This window comes from Caretta caretta, chromosome 25 (assembly GCF_965140235.1).
Source record: "Caretta caretta isolate rCarCar2 chromosome 25, rCarCar1.hap1, whole genome shotgun sequence".
NCBI lineage: Eukaryota > Metazoa > Chordata > Testudines > Cheloniidae > Caretta > Caretta caretta.
Window position 1 is genome coordinate 5,774,779 of NC_134230.1, and position 23,689 is coordinate 5,798,467.

General features: G+C 48.4%; 1 protein-coding gene across 3 annotated transcripts in view; it reads left to right on the forward strand.

Annotated features, from left to right (window-relative positions):
• Nucleotides 1–9,749: 9,749 nt before the first annotated feature.
• MARCHF2 (membrane associated ring-CH-type finger 2) overlaps nt 9,750–23,689 on the forward strand; it is a 118,453-nt gene continuing 104,513 nt past the window's right edge. For all 3 annotated transcript variants that reach the window (XM_075123110.1, XM_048831157.2, XM_048831156.2), the window contains exon 1: nt 9,750–9,910. The gene's annotated coding sequence lies outside the window, so the exon portion shown is untranslated. The remainder of the gene's footprint in view (nt 9,911–23,689) is intronic.

Here is a 23,689-nt window from a genome sequence, read left to right on the forward strand (position 1 = left end):
TTGCATGTGTACATTTATTTTGTTCTGAACATTCTTAGAATAAGATGGGAATCTGTTGCTTTTGGAACTGGCAAGGTAACTTTTTTTTAAAAAAAATTTTTTGTTTAAATGGATAAAGAGGGCCTGAAAGCTTGGAGCCTTTTTTGGCTTGTTTTGAGTGAGTGTATTGTCTCACACACATTGATCCTAGTACTTTGCTTCTCCAAAATCCGTATGTGTCAACCTCTTGTAGCCAAAAACAGACCATAAAGAGCTACCCAAATTTATATAAGCTAAAAGAAGTGCTGCCTGATGTAGCGGAGGGCTCCCTGTTTTTCCTCAAAATGCCAGTTAATGAATTCTCTGCTTCCGCCCTCTATCCATCCTAATTCCCTAGTAGTTATGCACCACAAACTCCATATCAATTAGCTTTGTCCTTCCAGCCTTCTCATTTGCCCCAGACCATCATCAAGGGTACCCACCCACTCCCATGTCAACTTTGTGTGCATGTACATCCCTGATATCTAACCTGTTGCTCTCCAGCACACCTGTATGCTTCCAGCAGCTGTGAAAATCCTTCACCCCTCTGGGAGGATGGGGGCACTTTCCAGGTTCTTTGTGTACATCTCCCAGATCTGAGATGGTGGTCAGCTTTAACAGGGTTGCGTCTTCAGCCTCCCAGGCCTGGTCACACGCAATGAGGGAAGGGAGCTGCTAGCTTCCTCTTTCTGAAGGTGGCTTTGGCTGTGCTTTCTCCTCCCCTATACAAAATTTCTGTGGGCCCCTGAGGGGGGTGTGCTCTATTAGGCTCAGGCAGTAGCTGTCATAGGCTGGCTCCCTACTTTCAGAGGAAGAGCAGCCAATCAGAGGTGATTCCCCCTAGGCAAGTCTGAAATTTGCATGAAGGGCTGGCGCTCTTTGAGGCACAAGACAGACTGAAATTTCTTAACCATATGCAGAATGACCACAATTTTTGTTAAGTGAAATCTTGTATTAATGAATGTGTAATATGAAAGCTAAAGGTCTGGGGCAGAAGAGAGATTAGCAGTAGCTATAGTAGGATCTTAGTCAGGGTCACAGGAAAAGGGGGGGGCGGACCAGGGAGCCATGGTCCCATCACTTTTTACCAGCCGTAAGGGAGAGCAATGGAGAGGAGCAAGTAGGGGCAGGGCCTCAGGGGTGGGGGTGGTGCGGGGGGACAGGGCCATGGTTCAGGCACTGGTTACCTCCACACTTTTAGGGAGCTTCCACAGCTCCTGATCGGAGTTGCATGGCTAGCTAATGTAGGAACAATCAGCCATAGCATCTGAGCTGCCCTGGACTGTTCTCAACTGTAATGGGTGTAGAGCTAAAGCTATATTCAGTTCCAACGGATTTGAACAAGTCTATAAATCCCTGCCTTGCCCCTTGTCCTGTACTATAAATGCCCCCTTATGTATCCATCCTATGCCCTGAATGAAGCAGTGGGGTACAGGCGGTGGGGGAAGGGAAGTATGTGATCATGTAAGTGAAGGACTGTATCACAATGATACACACAGGGGCAAAACATATGTAATTTCCTACTTCTCTCCTCCTCATCCCACCCTTCTTTTGAAGGAGAAAAGTAAAATCATGCAATTGTAACAGTCCCCTCCTTCAAGTATATGTGCCTCCAGGTGCTCTACCATAGGCTGCGTGTGTGCTGCTGTGCTCGCAACTGGAGACTGTAAACAGCAGCATCCCTGCCGCTGTAGAGCAGCACCTTATGCTCCCACACAAGAACATAGAAGCAGCATGGAGCTGCTGCCCCTCCAGTTCCTTCTCAACCAGCTGTGGCTCAAGATGGAGCAATTGCATTGTCTGCTGCTGTGACCCCCCCCAAAGCACCCCAATACCAGTTGGCACACAGGTGTCCTGCTATTACATGCCACCTTTTGGATATATATCACTGGAAAACTAACAACTCACTGATTACCATATTTACACCATGAGAGAACATTAGTTAACTCAAAGGACATAAATATAAGCTGGAAAATGTTATCAAAATGTATTTGCCAAGCAGCCCCCAGGCCATGCCTGTTCCTGACAAAGGAGTGTCATTCCACCTGCTTGAATGCCTTTCTGATATAAATTAAGAAAGGTGTGCCCAAAGAAAAGCACATTTACATGCAAGAGATACAGTCAGCAGGAGAGCAAGTAGGGAAAGATGACCACTTAATGATCTCGCTGTGGGATGGAAACTCCACCCCCAGGAAGCCCTCCTGCCCCTTGAAGCAGAGTCAAAGATTTTGGAAAGATACAAGGAGTGAAAAAAAATAATTTTAGCTTTCACCAGAGGAAACAAAGGCACCAATCATTCTGAGCTCCGTGGAGAGTCAGGGCCAGAGTCTAGTCAGCTGGGCTGGAAAAGAGACTTGGTAAGAAACATCTTTGAGCAAGAGATGAGTTTGTTATATCAGGGTGTATCTTAGTGGTGTATTTTTACTTTTGTTTTCTTGTCACCCTTTCTGTCTTCATTCCTTATACCTGGTATCACTTAAACCTCTCACGTTTTGTTTAATAAAGTTGTTTTACATCTAAATTCAATGCTTTGATTAAAAGGGTGTGTGTTAATGCCACTTAAGGTAATAAGCTGCTAGGTACTGTCTCTTTAAGGGAACAACAAATGAATAACTTCTGTAAGCATTCAGCAAGAGAGCTGGACACTACTGGGCAGATGATTTGGGGGAAATTTGGGACTGGGAGGTTGCAACGTTCCCCTCTGGTGTTATCGGGACTGGTGATCTGTAGGTCACTCCAATCCTTGACTCTGGGAGCCAGCTTTACCCTGCTCTGCTGTGAGAACCCCCACTCCTGGGCTGCTCCCAGCTACTTGCAAGCAAATGACACTAGCACATGTCTCCAGTCCCAGACACAGCCCTAGAAGCCTCCATCTTGCAGTGTCTAGTTATGCCTGCTGGATGCTGCAAGCTTATATGAGTTCATCAACTTAAAGAAATTGATATGTAGCAGGCTTGTTATCCCAAGGGGAGTCTATGACACACTTCAAACCAAACACATTGCTTCAGGTGGAAGAAACAAACATTTATTAACTACAAAGATAGATTTTAAGTGATTATAAGTCAAAGCACAAAAGTCAGATTTGATCAAATGAAATAAAAGCAAAACACATTCTAAGCCGATCTCAACAGTTTCAGTGTCCTTACAAACTTAGATGCTTCTCACCACAGGCTGGCTGGTTGCTCTTCAGCCAGGCTCTTCCCTTCAGTCGCTTGGTGTGGGGTCTATAGATGTAGGTGGGAGAGAGGAAGAGCATGGCAAACATCCCTCCCTTTTATTATGTCCTTTCTTCCCTCCTGGGTTTGCTGCCCCCTTCAGAGTCAGGTGAGCATTACCTCATCGCAGTCACAAACTGACCAAAGGAAGGGGGTGACTCACTCAAACAGATCCTTTTGTTGCTGCCTAGGCCAGCGACCTTTGTTCCTGTGAGGCTGGGCTGGGTTTGTCTCATACCTGCCCTGATGAGGTGTGAACTGCCTCTCTGCTCTTGGAGAGTTTTTGCCTGGGCTTATTTTAAGCCATGAGGATTCATTTTCAGCCTCATAACTAGATACAGTAATGTTATAGGTTATAATTTCATGTAACAATTACTATAACATTATACCAACAATGTTCAGTGCATCATAAGCCTTCTGAAGACACCCAACATGACAAACTTTGCATTGGATACCACACAATCATTTTACAAGGATGAACATGGGGGTACTGGGTGTTCCCCCAAGGTACAGAGCGTCACAGAGGTGCGTTAGGGTCACCTTGCGTGATGTAATTCGGCAGTGGAAGCCAGGGTACGCCCTGCATGCTTGTATGCTAGTTGTTGGTGTCACGGCTGTGCGCAACACCAGCACAGCATTTAAGGCACTCAGAATGGCAGGGCGGGCAGTGACACAACCCCTTACTGGCCTGGATTGAACACCAAAGTGTTACAGCTGCACTGCCTTTTTGTTATTGTTTGGTTCTGTATATATTTGGTTATTTCTAGGGGTTTTTTCCCCCAGTTTTAAACACAAATTGTGCTTGGGGTGTGTGTCCCCCCCTACAAACTTCTTGCTTGAGTGCTTTGGCACTTCCGTGGGTTATGCCTAAAACTACAAGGTTCAAGCCCTGTCACATGCACTCTAGTTGACTCCATTGTCTGAAACACTCACGTCCCATTGAAGTGTAAAGTCTCTGTGGGGTTTAAAGGCAGGTCTCGTAAAGATAGAGAGGTTAGGTTGAAGCTCCTCTTAGTGGAACACTCCCTAGTTCAGTGGGGTCCACTCACTTGCACCCCTGAACATTGGCCTCAATCTCTCAGGCTACTCTGCTGACTTCTGGAGCCTCAGAGGTGGTTCCAGAGATGAAGACCTCTAAAAGTAAGAAGACCAGAGACTCTAGAAAGAGGGCTAGGTCACCTCATCAAGCTGACTCTTGGGAGACCTCAGATCCCATAATGTGTCCCACTGAGGCTCCAGCTGATGCCAGTACTGAAGCTTTTGTACCACCTAAGAAGTTCTAACCAGAGAAGCCTTCAGCTAAGCAGCACCAAGAAGCCCCTATCTCAGTAGCATCTCACATCTTTTGGCACCAAGATGCATCTAAAACTGGAGACCACCAAGACTGGCACTTGGTTGCCTCCCCAGTACCATCTTTGGAGCATCAATTCTCCAAGCTCAGAGACTTAGTCTCATCAGCATCTCCAGTACCACATGCAGCATTTGCAGCTCTACACTGATCCCCATTCCAGGTTCCTTTACCAACTCAGGCTAGAACTGTAAGCTACGACAGTCCTCCTGCACCCTTCAGATTCTTTTCCCCTGAGGATAGCCTCACCTTGTAGGAACCAGAGTCCTTTCTTCTAAGGAGCACCACAAGGGCTCCTTTCCCAGTTCCACTCTTGGCATCTGACAAGAGAACCCTCCTATATCACATCACCTTCCCCACCCCCCTTTTCAACTCAGTGATGACATTTTCAGACTCTAAGGTCTCCATACAGGGCTCTGTTTTGGCATCATATAACCATATTCCTCTAGGAATCTACACTTCCCAGAGCCCATCAGATGTCCTCGGTCCCTTGTACACTAGTACTGTTGGGGACCCTTCCCCTAACCACCTCCTCAGTGGGTTCACTGGAACCCCTGGGCATGTTACAGAGACCAATTTTATAGAGCATTATCCCAGAGGAAATACAATCAGTCAGGACCACAACACTTAGAGGCACAGCAAGATCACCTGCAGTACCATGTGTCCCCTTGCTATCCGATGAGATGCAAGAGGAACAGGAGCCACCAAATGAAGGCCTCCCCCCTTTGGACAAATCCTTCTCATTCCCTGAAGAGGCAGTAATACTGCCACCGTCCACCCACACTGAAGATTTTGCGGCCTTTCAGGACTTAATGAGCCATCTAGTGAAATCTCTCCAGATTCCTTTAGAGGAGACCAGAGCCTCAAGATTCCCTGTGTGACAGGTTCCCCCCAGGGTGCCACCTGGAACTGGGGTACCACTGAGTCCCCTGACCAATGTTCCCTCTAATTTTTTCCATCCATGTGTGGAATAAATTTTGTTATGTGCATCAAGGTATGTGCAGATTTGTGCCACCAGTAAAAACAAAAAACCTATATATATATATATTTTTTAAAAGTTACCATAGGGATATTACTCCAGCCAGGACCGTTTAGGTATTTTAGAAGTCACTACTCAAAGAATTAAATTTAAGTGTAAGAGAAATAAAAATTATGAAATGCACAGACCAGTCAAAATACTAAAACAACAAACTTTGAAAGAATAAAATTACAGAGAATATATGGTTTCAGAGTAATATATGTACATATATGTATATATTATATGTAATATATGTACATTGCAGGAAGTACCAAGAAATAACAACAATAATACAAGTATATGTTGGGAGAGAAGTGTGAAAGAGAGAGAGAGTATGTGTGTGTGTGTCAGACAGAGACTATGTGAGCTGGCTGCTTGGGAAATCTCAAACAGTGCACTGTCTCTTTAAGAAAGGCAGTCACTCATCCTTCACCACAGCAGCTCCAAGTCTTGACACAGGCTGTATCCCCGTTCCCTTGCTCTGTGGAGATGGGGTACAGGGGCAGGGGGACATCCTGACATCAGCACCCTCCCTCCCCCACTCTGCACAGCCAGCAGAAGGGTCCCGGGAGCAGCTGCAGGATGAAGCAATGTGGGGGGAGGGGCACCTGAACACATGCTGCTGGCCAGCTGGGCAGCATTTGAATCTCCCCTGGGCAGCCACACAAGCATGTAGCTTACAGGGAACACAGCCCCTGACCCACTGGCCTGGGCTCCCTCTCACACTGTACTGCACTGTACTTAATATACTAAATAGATGGGATATGAAAAGCAGATTATTACCCTAAGAGATGATACAAGCAGGCTGCAGATTCTTAAGGGGCAGGCTGCACTTGCTTTACAGCTTGGAATCCCCAGGTATCTCATTCACACACTAGAAATCCCATTAGCCTGGGTCCAGCACTTCCCACAGTTCAGTCTTTGCTCGTCAGGTGTTTCCCAGAGTCTTCTTATGGGGGGAGTGAAGAACCACAGATAATGTCACTCTCTCCCTTATATAAATTTTTGCATATGGCGGGATGTTTGGTTCCCAGACCAGTTGGGGAAAAATACTGACATGTGGTCTGATCAAATGTCCTTCTGGAATCATATCAGCCATTACTTACAGGCTATTTGGAGCATTCACAGGAACGCTCCCCAGGTGGGAGATAAGCTTCTCCTAAGGCCTACTGTTTTTTCCAAATGGCCCATTGCCCTGAATAGGCCCTTCCCCACCAACTATCCAGTCTGAAAGCATCTTGTCTAGTGGTTGTTACCCAGGTGTTACCCTCTGCATTTGAAATGCAAAGACATAGTCAATATTCATAACTTCAGATATGTACATGCATACAAATAGGATAATCATATTCAGCAAATGATAACCTTTCCAATGACACCTCATAAGAATTATCTTGCATAAAATACATCATAATTATAATCATATCATATCACTATGAAGAATATGGGGTGCAGGGTCACACCGTGGTGGACATTTACACACCACCTCCCAAGATAAGATCATCCTACCCACTAATAAGGCACCATTATCGCCTGCATGCACTTCATGGTAACTGACTGCCACTATTTCGCCCACTTGTAAGTGGGCAAAAAAAAAATTGTTACATTCCAGCCAAGGGAATGGAGTACTACTTTTCCTATCCCAGCCCCAACTACCTGGTTATGGACACAATCAATGAAAGGAATCATCAAGCATGCTCCAGATCCTCTCCATCCAACAGGGAGTCCAGATGCCTAGATCTCCTGGGTAGGAAGAGCTATGTGTTGTTGGCTCTTCAATTTTGAGTCGTAAATTACCAGGCCTTGATAGCAAAATATGATTTTAACAGCTATTTATCGTTCACTTATTTTATTGAACATTTGCCAGAAGAGCAAAGGAAATATTTTCAACCCCTCATTTTGGAGGGTCCCTTAATTACCAAACTACCCTACAGGTCGCTCTCAATGCCACCAACATAGTTTCTTATCCTTAGCCACAACAGTGATTATGCTGTGAGCATGCTGGCTCTAGAGTTCTGGCCTCCTGAAGGAGGTGCAAAACACTCCTTTGAAGGGCCCAAGTTCTTCAGCAGTGCCATGGACTCCTTGCCCCACTCCCTTAAGGTTTCAAGGGCTCCCATTGTGGTTCCTGGGAATATATGTGCTTGCAACAAAGAGAAGTTTCAGCAGGTCTCAAACCTGAAAGAGGTACGGTAGTCTGGAAAGGCTCAGAGCTACTGCTCTAAGAGACGATTTTGACAATCTCATCAAGAGCCTCAAACAACCTCTACTGCACAACTCTGCCATCTTCCCCCCTTTTGGAGACCGCCTGTCCCACCTACCTAGTCCTTCCTGGATTTTGGGGTGATGGAGCTGGTTCCCCCAAAATTTGTCCAAAGAGGGTTCTATTCCAAATGCTTCCTGATGCACAAAAGAAAGAGCAGCTGAAGACTGATTTTTGATCTCAGAAACGTGAACACCTATGTCCTATTGCAGCACTTCAGGATGGTAACGCTAGCCACCATAATGTCATCCTTAGATCCAGGGGACTGGTTTGTCTCCTTTGACCTCCAAGACATCGACCTCCATACTGCTAGTTTCCTCTCCCATGAGCACTTTCTATGCTTTGTCACAGGCTCAGAATATTACCGATATCGTGTCCTCCCCTTTGGGCTCTCTGTGGTGAGGGTTTTCATGAAGGTCCTCTCAGGAGTAGTGGCTCACTTGCATCAGCAGGGCACTGCAGTCTTTCCCTATCTGGATGACTCACTCCTACGGGGCTGCACCACCCAAGAGACTCAGTCAGCAACCACCAAGGCCCTAGCCCTATTTTAGTTCCTGGGCTTTCCCATCAATCTAAGGAAGTCTACACTAATCCCAATCCAGTGGATAGACTTCATCAGAGCCACACTAGACTCCCCATCCACCAGGCTTATTTCCCCAAGGAAAGCTTCTTCGCTCTGACCAGCCTGATCTCTACTCTAAAGCACAGCCCCCAAACAACTGCAAGGGCCTGCCTACAACTCCTGGGCCACGCGCGGTCATCCACATCTGTGACACCGCAGGTGAGGCTGCACCTCAGAGGTCTTCAGGCTGGGGTAAGAACTATGTAGACCCCAAACAGACAGGGTCTTTCCAAACTAATCACAGAGCCTCCGCTGGTACCAGACTCTCTCCGGGGGTGGAAAGACCCACTGAGGGTCTGCGTGGCAGCCCATTCTCACATCCTCCACGTTTCCATCAGGCCCAGGAGCGGAGTTCGGGGACTGTCTTCCAGAGCACGGACCAAGCCGGGGCCTCACCCGGACAGACTCTAGGCACCACGAGCCCGCGAAGACGGTTCCGCTGACACGCGGCCAGTTCTCCGCTCCGGGAGGGGAGAGGCAGCCGCTCCCCGGGAGACGTTCTGCCAAGGCGCTGGCCCCGCTGGGCGCCGGCCCCAAGGCCTCTGCTCGCCACACCTGTGCTCAGGCCGAGGCAAGGGGCGGCGGGCGGTAACCGGGCAGCGCCCGGACGGGCGAGCCCGGCGCAGCCGCTGCGGGTCCCTCGCCTCCGTGTGGCGGCGCTGCTCAGTCGGCCCGGTCCGGCCCGGCCCCCTCAAGCAGCCCAGGGCGGCTCCCCGGGGCGCCGAGTCAAACATGCGGCGCCTTCTCCGGCCCGGCCGGAAGGTTTCCATTGTGGGGAAGCTTTGCGAGCCCGCCGCGCCCACGGGTCTGGGTTTGGGGGCCGCGGAGGAGGCGACAGCTCAGCCGCAGCCGGACCGCCTTGCCTGGGGCTCGAGCCCGGCCCGGCCGCAGCCCGAGGGCCCAGGCGCGGGCCGGGCCGGGCCGGGCCGGGCCGGGCCGAGCCGAGCCAGGCCCCGGGAGGGCCCCGCTCCGGCCCCTCGCGCCCTGGCCCCTCGCGCGCGCCCCGCGACGGCCCCCGGAGGCAGCCCCTCCCCCGCGCTGAGGGGCGGGGGGAGAAGGAGGCGTGGAGGCCCCGCCCCTGCTCGAGGCCCCGCCCCTCGGCATCCCGGGCCGGGCTGGATTACGCTCTTCCCCAGACTGCTCGTAGCTCGAGCCATCCAGGTAATGCCATGACGTCTAGAGTCAGGTCTGGCAGACGATTGGGCGAGATGTCTATCCTTCTGTGTAGGCCCGTGCGCTGATTGGCTGTATGGGTGGGGGCGGGGTTATCCGCGGCCGCCGTGACAGCAGGAGGGAGGCGGTCGGCGGCGTCCGGCGGCCGCTGGAGCCGGGGTGTGGGGCGGCCCAGGCCCCGCTGAGACTCCGCCCGGGGCACCGGGACCGGCCGGTGGTCGTGCCCGACGGGCGTCGTGCGATAGGCCCTGGGACGGTGAGGCGGCCCCTACAGGCGGCGGGCGCGTGACTGGGCGCGGGGCGGGAGCTGAGGCGACCCGGCGCGGGGGTCGGGGCGGCCGGCGCTGCAGCGGGGCTGGCGTTGGTGGGGAGCGGAGGGGGCCCGGCGGGGAGGGCACTCTGCGGGCAGCGAGGGCGGAGTCCTGGGCAGAACGGGGGGGTGTGAGCGTTGGGGGTTTAGGGAGATAACAGCCGCCCTCATGGGGCCGGGGCTTGCGACCGTCTTCCCTGCGTAGCTGGGGAATGCTGGGGGCAAGGGCTAGCTGGAGGAGGGCTCTGGAGCCCCGCACTGGTGCTGGAGAAGCTGCTCCCATTCCCCACACCGCCCGAGGTGCTGCGCTGGCCCAGGGCAGCTGGCAGGGGCAGCGTCAAGTCAGTTCGCCTGGAAGCTAGATACTTCCTGCCCTGGACTCCCCGAGGCTGAGGCAGGTTCTCTGGGGCACGGGACAAGAGCTGGTTGTGCCAGCATTTCCCTGGGGCTGTCGGTCTGCCTAGTTGCCCAGTGAAATTTGGGATTCCTGTCTGCCTGTTGGAGTGTTTAACTGTTGCTTTCTAGCTTTAGTTGTTCCCCTGTCCATTTCAGGTTCTGGTCTTTCGTCTTTAATGCTGGCAATGGTACTTGGTCTGAATTTTAACATGCCCACCTTTGCCATGCTGGATAAGCTTTCACACCTCTCCTCTTCCAAGCATCTACAAAGTAAATAGTGTGATGTCTTAAGTATATTTTGTTCTATGATTAAAATATGTAATATAATAATGCTTAGCTCTTACATTTCCTTTTTTCATTAGATCTCAAAGCATTTCACAGTCCTTAATGTATTGCTCCTCCCAATACTCCGGTGAGGTAGGGAAGTAAAAGCCATAGGTTTCTCCAAGCTTCACATTTAGATTAGGGCTCTGGTATCCAGTATTGTGTTGTCTTTCTGTTGTTGTTGCTTTTTTATTGTAGGACACTTCCGGGGGTAGGACCTTGTTTTCTTAGCACTCTGCAAACTCCAGCATAGTCAGAATTCAATTGAGTGCTCTCTCAAACTTCTCTGGGGTTCTGTCACCAAATACAGCAAGATTCATCTTGAGTTCTCCATAGTGGACTCTGCTCTTCAGCTCTAGCCTGGGGTCAGTGTGAGCAAGCCTCCCTTTGTCCAGGTGTTTGATTTCACATAGGCAGAGTGACACCTGGTGGTGTCCAGTCAATAAAGTTTGCTGAGGAGATACAAGACTGGGTGGTGTTGGTATGTTTTTGGCAATTGAGCCTACGTTATCTTGCAACTTATCCGTGAGTTCTCATATTAAAGGGAAAAGAGGCAGGGGCAGCAGCAATTTCTGCAGATCTGTGCATGTGAATGCTCTTGGGGATGGGGAGCAGCTACACTCTGGGGCCAGTTCAGGAGAAATTATTGCAGCAATGACAATGCTGCACCATCTGCTCAGGATAGGTCTTGTAAGGTCAGTAGCACCTTGTAATTGACTGCCTTGAACATTGCAAAGAGACTGAATAGTATCAGTGTTGAGGTTTGTTCTCTTTCAGTTGCCATAAAGAGGTTGTTGACTAACTTTTAGGGCTTGTCTCTGTGTCACATAGAATCATAGGTTTCAGAGGAACAGCCGTGTTAGTCTGTATTCGCAAAAAGAAAAGGAGTACTTGTGGCACCTTAGAGACTAACCAATTTATTTGAGCATGAGCTTTCGTGAGCTACAGCTCACTTCATCAGATGTTTACCGTGGAAACTGCAGCACTGCATATAGCCGTATGGAGTGGAAATCTATCAACTGCATGAAGAAACTTGTACAGATACAGACAGACATCATCTTCCTTTCCAAATGCAAACAGATGGACATCGTACCAAAAGGACTGAAGGTCAAAAATCCATTACAATCTACATACCACACAGACTATGCTGACAGCTTGTGCCTCACGCTCTCAAAGAAACTGCGGAATCACCTGATCAAGATCCTCTACAGCAAACAGGGAAAGATTAAGAATGAGCTCTCAAAAATGGATACTCTCATAAAGAACCAACCTTCCACACAAACTTCCTCGTGGCTGGATTTTACTAAAACTAGACAAGCCATTTACAACGCACACTTTGCTTCTCTACAAAAGAAAAAAGACACTAAACTTTCTAAACTACTACATGCTACAAGGGGCCACAGCAATGGTTCCCTCACCCCACCTAGCAATATTGTTAACCTATCCAACTATGCTCTCAGCCCAGCAGAAGCAGCTGTTCTATCTCGGGGCCTCTCCTTCTGCCCCTCCACCCCCACGAACATGATACAGTTCTGTGGTGACCTAGAATCCTATTTTCGATGTCTCCGTCTCAAGGAATATTTCCAAAATACCTCTGAACAACATACTAATCCACAGAGGTCTCCCTGCCAACACTACAGAAAGAGGGATTCTAGATGGACTCCTCCTGAAGGTCGAAACAGCAGACTGGACTTCTACATAGAGTGCTTCCGCCGACGTGCACGGGCTGAAATTGTGGAAAAGCAGCATCACTTGCCCCATAACCTCAGCCATGCGGAACGCAATGCCATCCACAGCCTCAGAAACAACTCTGACATCATAATCAAAAAGGCTGACAAAGGAGGTGCTGTTGTCATCATGAATAGGTCGGAATATGAACAAGAGGCTGCTCGGCAGCTCTCCAACACGAGTTTCTACAAGCCATTACCCTATGATCCCACTGAGAGTTACCAAAAGCAACTACAGCATTTGCTCAAGAAACTTCCTGAAAAAGCACAAGATCAAATCCGCACAGACACACCCCTGGAACCCCGACCTGGGATATTCTATCTACTACCCAAGATCCATAAACCTGGAAATCCTGGGCGCCCCATCATCTCAGGCATTGGCACCCTGACAGCAGGATTGTCTGGCTATGTAGACTCCCTCCTCAGGCCCTACGCTACCAGCACTCCCAGCTACCTTCGAGACACCACTGACTTCCTGAGGAAACTTCAATCCATCGGTGATCTTCCTGATAACACCATCCTGGCTACTATGGATGTAGAAGCCCTCTACACCAACATTCCACACAAAGATGGACTACAAGCCGTCAAAAACACTATCCCCGATAATGTCACGGCTAACCTGGTGGCTGAACTTTGTGACTTTGTCCTTACCCATAACTATTTCACATTTGGGGACAATGTATACCTTCAGATCAGCGGCACTGCTATGGGTACCCGCATGGCCCCACAGTATGCCAACATTTTTATGGCTGATTTAGAACAACGCTTCCTCAGCTCTCTTCCCCTAAAGCCCCTACTCTACTTGCGCTATATTGATGACATCTTCATCATCTGGACCCATGGAAAAGAAGCCCTTGAGGAATTCCACCACGATTTCAACAATTTCCATCCCACCACCAACCTCAGCCTGGTCCAGTCCACACAAGAGATCCACTTCCTGGACACTACAGTGCTAATAAACAATAGCCACATAAACACCACCCTATACCGGAAACCTACTGACCGCTATTCCTACCTGCATGCCTCCAGCTTTCACCCTGACCACACCACACGATCCATCGTCTACAGCCAAGCTCTGCGATACAACCGCATTTGCTCCAACCCCTCAGACAGAGACAAACACCTACAAGATCTCTGTCAAGCTTTCTTACAACTACAATACCCACCTGCAGAAGTAAAGAAACAGATTGATAGAGCCAGAAGAGTTCCCAGAAGTTACCTACTACAGGACAGGCCTAACAAAGAAAATAACAGAACGCCACTAGCGGTCACCTTCAGCCCCCAACTAAAACCCCTCCAACGCATTATTAAGGATCTACAACCTATCCTAAAGGATGACCCAACACTCTCACAAGTCTTGGGAGACAGGCCAGTCCTTGCCTACAGACAGCCCCGCAACCTGAAGCAAATACTCACCAACAACCACATACCACACAACAGAACCACTAACCCAGGAACTTATCCTTGCAACAAAGCCCGTTGCCAATTGTGCCCACATATCTATTCAGGGGACACCATCACAGGGCCTAATAACATCAGCCACACTATCAGAGGCTCGTTCACCTGCACATCCACCAATGTGATATATGCCATCATGTGCCAGCAATGCCCCTCTGCCATGTACATTGGTCGAACTGGACAGTCTCTACGTAAAAGAATAAATGGACACAAATCAGATGTCAAGAATTATAACATTCATAAACCAGTCGGAGAACACTTCAATCTCTCTGGTCACGCAATCACAGACATGAAGGTCGCTATCTTAAAACAAAAAAACTTCAAATCCAGACTCCAGCGAGAAACTGCTGAATTGGAATTCATTTGCAAATTGTATACTATTAATTTAGGCTTAAATAGAGACTGGGAGTGGCTAAGTCATTATGCAAGGTAGCCTGTTTCTTCTTGTTTTTTCCTACCCCCCCCTCCCTCCAGATGTTCTGGTTTAACTTGGATTTAAACTTGGAGAGTGGTCAGTTTAGATGAGCTATTACCAGCAGGAGAGTGAGTTTGTGTGTGTATGGGGGTGGGGGGGATGTGAGAAAACCTTGATCTATGCAGGAAATAGCCCTACTTGATTATGTAAAGAGTTGTCACTTTGGATGGGCTAGCACCAGCAGGAGAGTGAATTTGTGTGGGGGGTGGAGGGTGAGAAAACCTGGATTTGTGCTGGAAATGGCCCACCTGTTGATCACTTTAGATAAGCTATTACCAGCAGGACAGTGGGGTGGGAGGAGGTATTGTTTCATATTCTCTGTGTGTATATAAAGTCTGCTGCAGTTTCCACGGTAAACATCTGATGAAGTGAGCTGTAGCTCACGAAAGCTCATGCTCAAATAAATTGGTTAGTCTCTAAGGTGCCACAAGTACTCCTTTTCTTTTTATAGAATCATAGAATATCATGGTTGAGAAGGGACCTCAGGAGGTCATCTAGTCCAACCCCTTGCTCAAAGCAGGACCAATCCCCAATTTTTGCCCCAGATCCCTAAATGGTCCCCTCAAGGATTGAACTCACAACCCTGGGTTTAGCAGGCCAATGCTCAAACCACTGAGCTGTCCCTCCCCCCAGTCATGGATTGAAACCTGACTGTGGAGAGTCCATGTCAGCATGGCTAAATGGGGAAGGTTGGAGACAGGGCACTAGTAGGAAGTGTGTGTTGGTACCAAGGATTGGCTTTTTAAGACATGGTAGACTGTTGCATTCTCCAGGGGCCTGGTACGTTGCCTTCTCTGAAGGAGTTGTAATTTCCATTGTATGGCTCTATTGTTGTTCACTGGCTTTCCCTACTTAGAATAGGCAAGGATCTGTTTCAGAAGTAGTGTCCAGATGTGTTTCAGAGCAATCTAAGGTGTGTATATGTGTGGTGGTACTGTGTTCATTCAGAGTTGTCAGGATGGATATTGCTCTCTATTATGGTCCGATCCTCTTATCTTGTCCTCCAAAAGTTCAGATTTTAAAAATCCAAACCCCTGAACGATGTAGTTAAGACTTTGTCTACACTAGCACTTCTGTCAGCAAAACTTTTGTTGGTCAAGGGTGTGAAAAAACACATCCCTGACCGACAAAAACGCTGGTGTGGATAGCAAGTTTCCAGTTTAGAACTAGCCCTTGTGCCACAAGGGGGTGGCATTTAGAAGATACCATCCTACTTTTCCACCCCCAATCAAGAAGGAACTAAATCAAAGGGGCCAGCAAAGCGCATGGGCGTGTTGAAGCCTGACCAAAGAAGAACCCAGCTTAAGGAGTCCAGGGAAGCTCAGAGAGCAGCACAGTCATATTTTAGTATTTGCTCACTTTATACTGAGTGGTTTCTTATTCTGGCATCTCACATGGGCAGAGCTTGGAAGAAGACTGCCACACTTTAACTTATCTTGCTCAGGGGTGTGGAATTCTTACTCCCCTGAGAGACAAAGCTAAGCCATTGTAACTTTTCAGTGTAGCCCACCCCTTTTCTAAAATAAAATCTGAGATTCTGGAGGACAATTTAATATTGGGGGGGCATAACAGTTGTCAAGTATATAAAAGGTTGTTACAAGGAGGAGGGTGAAAAAAATTTCCCCTTAACCTCTGAGGATAGGACAGGAAGCAGTGGTCTTAAATTGCGGCAAGGGTGATTTAAGTTGGATGGTAGGAAAAACTTCTCAACTGTCAGGGTAGTTAAGCACTGGAACAAATGGTCGAGGGAGGTTGTGGAATCTCCATCATGGGAGGCTTTTAAGATCAGGTTAGACGAACTCCTGTCAGGAATGGTCTGGTTATTACTTAGTTCTGCCTTGAGTGTAGGGGACTGGATTAGATGATTGGTTGAGGTCCCTTCCAGTCCTACACTTCTATGATTCTATGCTTGTTGTAATGAGCATTTTACTGAAAACAAACATTGGGATCTCTTATGTTGTAGACCATGTGCTAGAAGACTTATCTGCTAGAAAAGACAGTTGAGCCTGCAGTGGTGTGTAGTCTAGCAATCTGAACAGAGAGCTGGAAATCGTGGGGTTCTGTAACTGATTTAGCCCGCTGTGGCTCAGTCTTCTCGTCTGCATAAAAGGGTCATCTGCCTCTTGGGCTGTTCAGAGACTTAATGTTTATGGTCTTCAGAAAAGTGATACAAGTGCAAAGTATTGTGACTGATGATAATCTACTACTGTTAGTATAACTGTGTAGTCAGGCAATCTCAGAGCTTTAACAATGAATCAAGTGGACTCTTTTTCCGCCCCAAATCTTTCATGTAAACATCCGTCAGAAAGGTTTCAGAGTAGCAGCTGTGTTAGTCTGAATCCGCAAAAAGAAAAGGAGGACTTGTGGCACCTTAGAGACTAACAAATTTATTTGAGCATAAGCTTTCATGAGCTACAGCTCACTTCATTGGATGCCTACGGCTGCTACTCTGAAACTTTCAGAAAGAGGCACTTATGACCTAATGCAGATAGCCTCTTTTAGGGAAATGGAGATTACATATTTTTGTTCAAAATGTAGCTTTCCCAGAATTAACATAATTCTAACAATTTCTAGCCCCTCCCAGGAAGTTTTATGTTACACTTCTTCAGCAGAGTATGAACTCTTAAAATGTGGGCCATCATACACACCATGTTTAACACCCGGTTAATTAGCTTAATTTTTGAAAACAAGAATCAAACATTTTTTATCCTACACTATATTTTTAAGCAGATCTAGGGCCTAATCCTTAAAAGTGTTGAGAACCTTCAACTCCCATTAAAGTCAATGGGAGTTGAGGGTGCTCATCTCTTTCCAGGAGGCTTTCAGCACATTACACAAGTAGGCTCTTAATGATTTAATATTGATACTATATGTAACAAAGGTTTTGGAAGATAATATAACATCCTTCTCTTCTCTTTCAGTCTTTTTCAGTCTTGCATCATACTCATTTCTTGAACAAAGAAAGAACTTGGAAACTCATACTTTGTTCTTTAATTTATGCAGACATAAATATTATGTTTGTATTTGAAAGGATTTTTCTTATAATTGGTTTTGTATGCCTGTTGTATCCTCTTGTCTTTGTGGACTCATACTGAATCTCATTTGTCAGACTGTGTTGCTGTTGGCATACAAAGAATTGTCTGGCATAATTGGTCAAGCTTATGAAAGTACAGAAATGCAGGTGCTTGTTTGTAGAACTACCTGTCATGGCTCAGTTTCACCTTCCTCTGCAACATAGGACACAGATCACTTGCAGGTTTAGACTAGTGTAAATGGCAGATTTTCTGTAGCTTGAAATCTTTAAACCATGATTTGAGGACTTTAGTAACTCAGCCAGAGGTTATGGGTCTATTACAGGAGTGGGTGGGTGAGGTTCTGTGCCTTGCAATGTGCAGGAGGTCAGACTAGATGATCATGATGGTCCCTTCTGACCTTAAAGTCTGAGTACAGTTGCACCTATGTTCCCCCTCTTGTGGTCCCTTAAGGGCTCCCAGCTTCTCGGCCATCACCTCTCTTGGGCAGAGACATATCTCTCTTTCTCTCCTGACTAAAGTATTTCCAGGCTGCACAGTTCCCTGCCTAGACTGTAATTTCCCCAGCAAGCCAGACTGCTTAAACAGCCCAGCATCTGTGCCTTGCTTTCTATCTGAAGGCTATGATCAGCTGTAGCCACCAGCATCACAAGTTACCACACAGCTCTTTCTAAGCAAGCACATTTATTCTTAAGATGAAAGCATTACAGTGAAAACCTACTAAAAACAATAAAAGAACCTACACAGATGTCCATAAATTTACCAGAGATTATCCCCCAACTAGTACCAGGACTGTAAGCTGAGCCTGGCTGGGGCTGACTGTTTGGTTTCCTCTTCATTTTTCTTTTTCCCTATCTGCGACCAGAAGCGGAGAGAAGCAGTGGTAGGAAGCGACTCAGGGAGGGTAACTTAGAGGGTATTCCCAGAGGTTGAATGCTGCCGACCCTCCTAGGGCCCTGGTTTGGAGTCCAGTGGAGTGGGTGGGCCTGGGCTCTCCTACCACTGCCCCACAACTGAGTGGACGCTAACCACTAGGCCTCCCAACCGACTGACAATCCTATTACAAGCTCCTGCAAAGGGCTTTTTCTGTGGTCACAAGTTCATAACAGCCCTAGCTCAGAACCAGCACAATCATGAATAGTTAAGTCTTTCCTTTATACAGCTGATTGTTCATACACTCGGAATCTGTAAATCCATGTTGTAAGATTAGCAGGTACCCCATCCCAAGAGAACTTGTTTAGTATTGCTCTCCATCACCACTGTCCTCTGCTCCCTCTCCTCTTCTGTGTCCCTTGCTCCAATGACAAACTTGTGGCTGGATGGTGGGTTTGTGACATTAGAGGCACTTCTTCCTCACAGGACAGTTGATGGTGTCATATGAACACGGTTATTGGGTGGGGAGACTGTGACATAAGAGGGCAACGCTTTTTTGAGGCCTGTATATCTGAACAGCTCTCCAACAACTCTTATTATACACTTACGGGTTATGGACTTTCTAATGACTACGAGAGCAGAAGACCACTTTACCAGGATTTTATTAATTCAGACACACATGACATGCAGACTCTACAGCAGGGGTCAGCAACCTTTCAGAAGTGGTGTGCCGAGTCTTCATTTATTCACTTTAATTTAAGGTTTTGCGTGCCAATGCTACATTTTAACATTTTTTAGAAGGTCTCTCTCTATGTCTATATATTATATAACTAAACTATTGTCATATGTAAACAAGGTTTTCAAAATGTTTAAGAAGCTTCATTTAAAATTAAATTTAAATGCTGATCTTACACCGCCGGCTCGCTCAGCCCACTGCCGGCCTGGGGTTCCGTTCACCTAGGCCGGCAGCGGGCTGAGCGGGGCCTGTGGCCGGGACCCCGGGCCGGCAGCGGGCTGAGCGGGGCCGGCGGCCGGGACCCCGGACCAGCAGGTCGCTGAGTGGCTCAGCCCACTGCTGGGCTGGGGTTCCATCCGCTGGCCCCTGCCAGCCAGGGTCCCAGCTGCCAGCCCCGCTCAGCCCGCTGCCGGTCTGGGGTCTCGGCCCTGTCCACATAGAGTAGGTACCTACTTTCTCCCTGGTTATGGCCCATTCTCTTCCTCTCTCTGCACTGAGATGAGGGTGGGAGTGCACTGAGAACAGGGCTGGGGGTGAAGGAGCAGGCTGGGGGTTGGGGTGCAGGGTCTGGCCAGGAGCTAGAATGAGGGAGGGGGCTTAGGGTTCGGGCAGGAGGTTTGGGTGTGGAGTGCTTACCTGGGCAGCTCCCATTTGGTGCGAGGGGTGCAGGTGGGAATGTGTGTGTGTGTGTGTGTGTGTGTGCACGCGCGCGTGCAGGAGCTCCCGTTTGGTGCGAGGGGTGGGGGTGGGGATGTGGGGGGTGCAGGAGTCAGGGCAGGGGGCTGGGGAGGGGGGGCTGGGTATGTGTGGGGGATGCCGGAGTCAGGGCTGGGTGTGTGTGAGGAGGGTTCAGGGGTCAGGGCAGAAGGCTGGGTGTGTGTGAGGAGGGTTCAGGGGTCAGGGCAGAGGGCTGGGGGTGTGTGAGGGGGTGCAGGGGTCAGGGCAGAGGGTTGGGGTGTGTGGGCTGGGGTCGAGGGGGTGCTCCCAGCCCCCTGCCCTGAGCGGCTCATGGCAGGGGGCTGGAGGGGATATGCCGATTCCACCCCCTTCCCCAAGGTTCTCGGAGCAGAGAGCGCACTGCGGCTCCGTTTTTCCTTCTCCCCCTCGGTAGCAAGGGCCATCAGCTGATCAGCTGCAGGGAGGGAGAAAAGGAGGGGCAGGAACCCCGCACGCTGGGGGAAGAGGTGGGGGGAGGGGGAAGCTTGCCTGCCCTGCAAGGAGAGAGCGGTGGGCGGAGAAGAGTGGGCCGGGCAGGATTTTTATTTGCACGCTGCTGTCCCCGGCAGACAGCGGAGTGCCATTAAAAATTGGCACGCGTGCCATAGGTTGCCGACCCCTGCTCTACAGTATAGAACCATAGTAGAGATGTGATGGAATCTTCTCCCCCAGACTCCTCTGATATTGGACACAGTGGACTGAACTGGAATAACCCAGGAGAGATGGGGTTGTGGATGTTGAAGGGAGCCACAGCAGGTACAAAAGATGAAAGGAGTCTGTGATTCCTGTAAGTGCAGGAGATGGCTAAGCCATCTTTAGGATACATACCATGTATGTGTATCCTAATCCAGACTTCACAGCATGCATGCTTGGGTAACTGTCTGTGTGGCTAAGCTTTTTTTAAAAAAGAAGTATACTTGAGGGGCTTTCCTTTTTTGTAAGATATCAGTACGCTTCTTGGCTGAACAAGCTCAGAGAATGAGGTTGGCTGTTAACCAGTTCACGGGAGCACCCTCAGGTTAATTAAATGCAAAACAAACCTTTTAATGAACACTAGTGTTGCACAGTTCAGAACTTATTTCAGGAAGTGCTAATGTTAAGGTTGAACACGAAACTGTAGCTCTCTGTTGCACATGTGCGTTGTAACAATCTTCAGTTGCATGATCTCATGTTCTATCTTTATAGTATCATACATGTGTGTCTAAGTTTGTAGAAAAGATGCCACAGATCAAATTGGGTTCCCCTTGCTGGCAGCCCTCCAGATTGCTGTGAAGGGATCCACCATTGAATACCCATGTGTCTTTAGCATCTGGACTCTGAACAGAGCCCAGGCATTGTCCCTGTCTTGGGTCTCGGGGCACACACTTGGGATGCAGAGCCCCTGTCTAGCCCCCCCCATTCTGAGAGTTTAGACCATGTGGTTCCTCTGCCCAGTCCCTGAAACCAGTGCTGATGCCTTAAACGTCTCCTGTAGCTTAAACACAGTCTCTCCCAGAACACCACCCAAGGTGTGAGCCTTCTGTCTCTCCTCTTCTGGTGGTAGGAATAACACTTAACACGCACAGAATTCTGTATAAAAGAGTCTAACACCATTGTTCTTTAGTTAACAAATAAAGCATAAGAGAGTACAGATCATTTAGAAAACTTCAAACATCCTAAATGCAGTGCCCCTGGCTAGCTCACCTTTCCCTTGGAGTCCTTGGAGGTTCTCTTTATTCAGAGGAGCAGGCTTCCCCTTTGGGCCCTACATGCAGCTCCTCTCTTCAGCCATTTTCACCAGCTAAAGCTGAAGGAGCAAAGAGGTCCTGTCCTTTTTTAACCTTCCAGGCCCTTTGTCAGGTGACCACCTGGTCAGTCCCAATAGGTGATCTCATTGCTAGCTGTGGTGGGGTGTACAAACCCCACACTGGGCAACACAGAGTTAACAAGCTAATGTGAGCTCAGGGCATGGGCAGGAGGAATAATAGCCCAGGGGAGGCTAAGCCTCTCCTAAGCCAAGCCCTGGCCCTGCCCACACTGCGCCCTGTTCCCAAACCTGGTGCCAGCTCAGCTCCAGCCATATGCCAGCAGGTGGCTGGGGCCAGCGAGCGGCCTGGCACTGGGGCCAGCCAGCGGACCAGGTCTGTTCGGCCGTGGCTCCTCCAACTGTGCACTCAGGGCTCTGGCAGGCATTGGAGGGGTGGAATCTGGCTCGGGTGGAAGGGGCGAGGCCTCATGGCTAGCCTCCCCGAAGCAGGGGCTCATGCACCGTCCATGGCTACGGGTGCCCTGCCCTGTCAGTGCACCTGTGAGAAATGTCAGAATTTGAAGGAAGAGCTTAAAAGCCCAGTCCAGTCAGTGGCACACTTCTGAGAAGAGAAGGTCTCCAATATTCAGCTCCTGGAGCAAGGGCTGACTAAAGATTAAAAACTGCTCAGTTGATCACTGCCTGGTGACCCCTCCCCGGAGGGAGGAAGGGCGGACCTGTTGTGGATCCACTTGTGATGCCTTTACACTAGCCAGTGAGCCTAGTTGGGCCCCCAGCTTTACAGAGGAGAACTTTACCACATCTGAGAGGCAATTGGTTTGTGTTTAGTGACAACCCCTGGAAGGGGTGGACTGTCTGGGGCTCAGGCCTCCGCCTGAGCCTCTTGAGACTGGGCAGGTGTACAGGAACAGCCACATACCCCGAGAGCAGAATGCTGGTTTACAGCCCTGTGGATGCCCTGGCAAAGGGACCTTGTACTGTAGAATATGGTCCACTGGCTACTGATTTAAAAGTCATTGGCATGTTCTTAAGAGGACAGATGTAAATAAATTAAAAACTAAATTCTTTCCAAAAAAGTTCTGACATAAAATTGTTTTCCTTTGGTTACTATATTAAATAGTAGTTGTATAAAGACAGATGTGTTAATGAAAGATGATTGGTACATGGCTTATGAAAAGTGTTAATATTGTAAGTTAATGGTAATTTCCTGTGTATGCGAACACTTAATATTGTTTGCTGCTTCTTATACAGCAGATGAAGCGTGACTTATGTTTTTCTGTGTACTCATCATTTTAAATTACCTTCAGTCAATCTGGCATAGATGGGTAGTACAAGATGCTATACAAGTGTATTTAAAGAAAATATTGAATCTGAGAACTAATATGTGATCATGCAGTTTGTATCGTGATACATGCACAAAATGGAACTGAGGTAAGGTTTGTATGGACAGCCTTAATATTGACTCTTTAAGACATAAATTTGTTATGCACTGTTAAGGTTGCAGGGTTAGAGTGTGTGTGGATGTATAGTTACATTATAAAGGTAAGGTTGAACTAAGTTTTTTGCATTTAATATCAGTGATTCAACTTCTTTATGTGTGAAAAATACGTATAACCATCCCAAGCTCATAACACTTACTCTTGGAGTAATGAGTGAATTTCCATTAAGGAGCTCCACATGGCCCTATTGGCTCCCAAAAAATCTGCCACAAGTTGGCTTCCTGCTACTACCCTGCTCCCAAAATTTCACACCATGATTCCAAATCCACCTCTCAGCTTTGAATCCCCGTGGACTTTCTGAAGATCACCGGACCTGCTGTAGACATTAGTGCAGCACACACAATCAAATATGGATATTGTAAGATCCAGAGCAGCTCCTGTGGCCCCTTTAAAAATCTGAAGGGAGGGCGATCTGGTGTGGGAGGTAGGAAGTAGGCGACAGATAATTAGGAAAACTGGCTTTGACTCATAGACATGGGCAGGCATCAAGGTCTGTGTGGCCTTGGAAAGTCCTGCAGGAGCTCTGAAAGCACCCCCCGGGAGCAGTGGCAGTCAGGTCACTCGATGCATTGTGCAATTGATTGTACACATATTGGCACATGGTAATGGAGCTCCAAGTTGGGTTCCGTGATTCTGCATCACTTACCTCTCCTCCTCTATCCTCCCTTGGATCAAAGCAGTTCTGTTATCTGGGGGAAGATGCCACCACGTTTTGTTCTGTGTTTGTACAGAGCTTAGCAC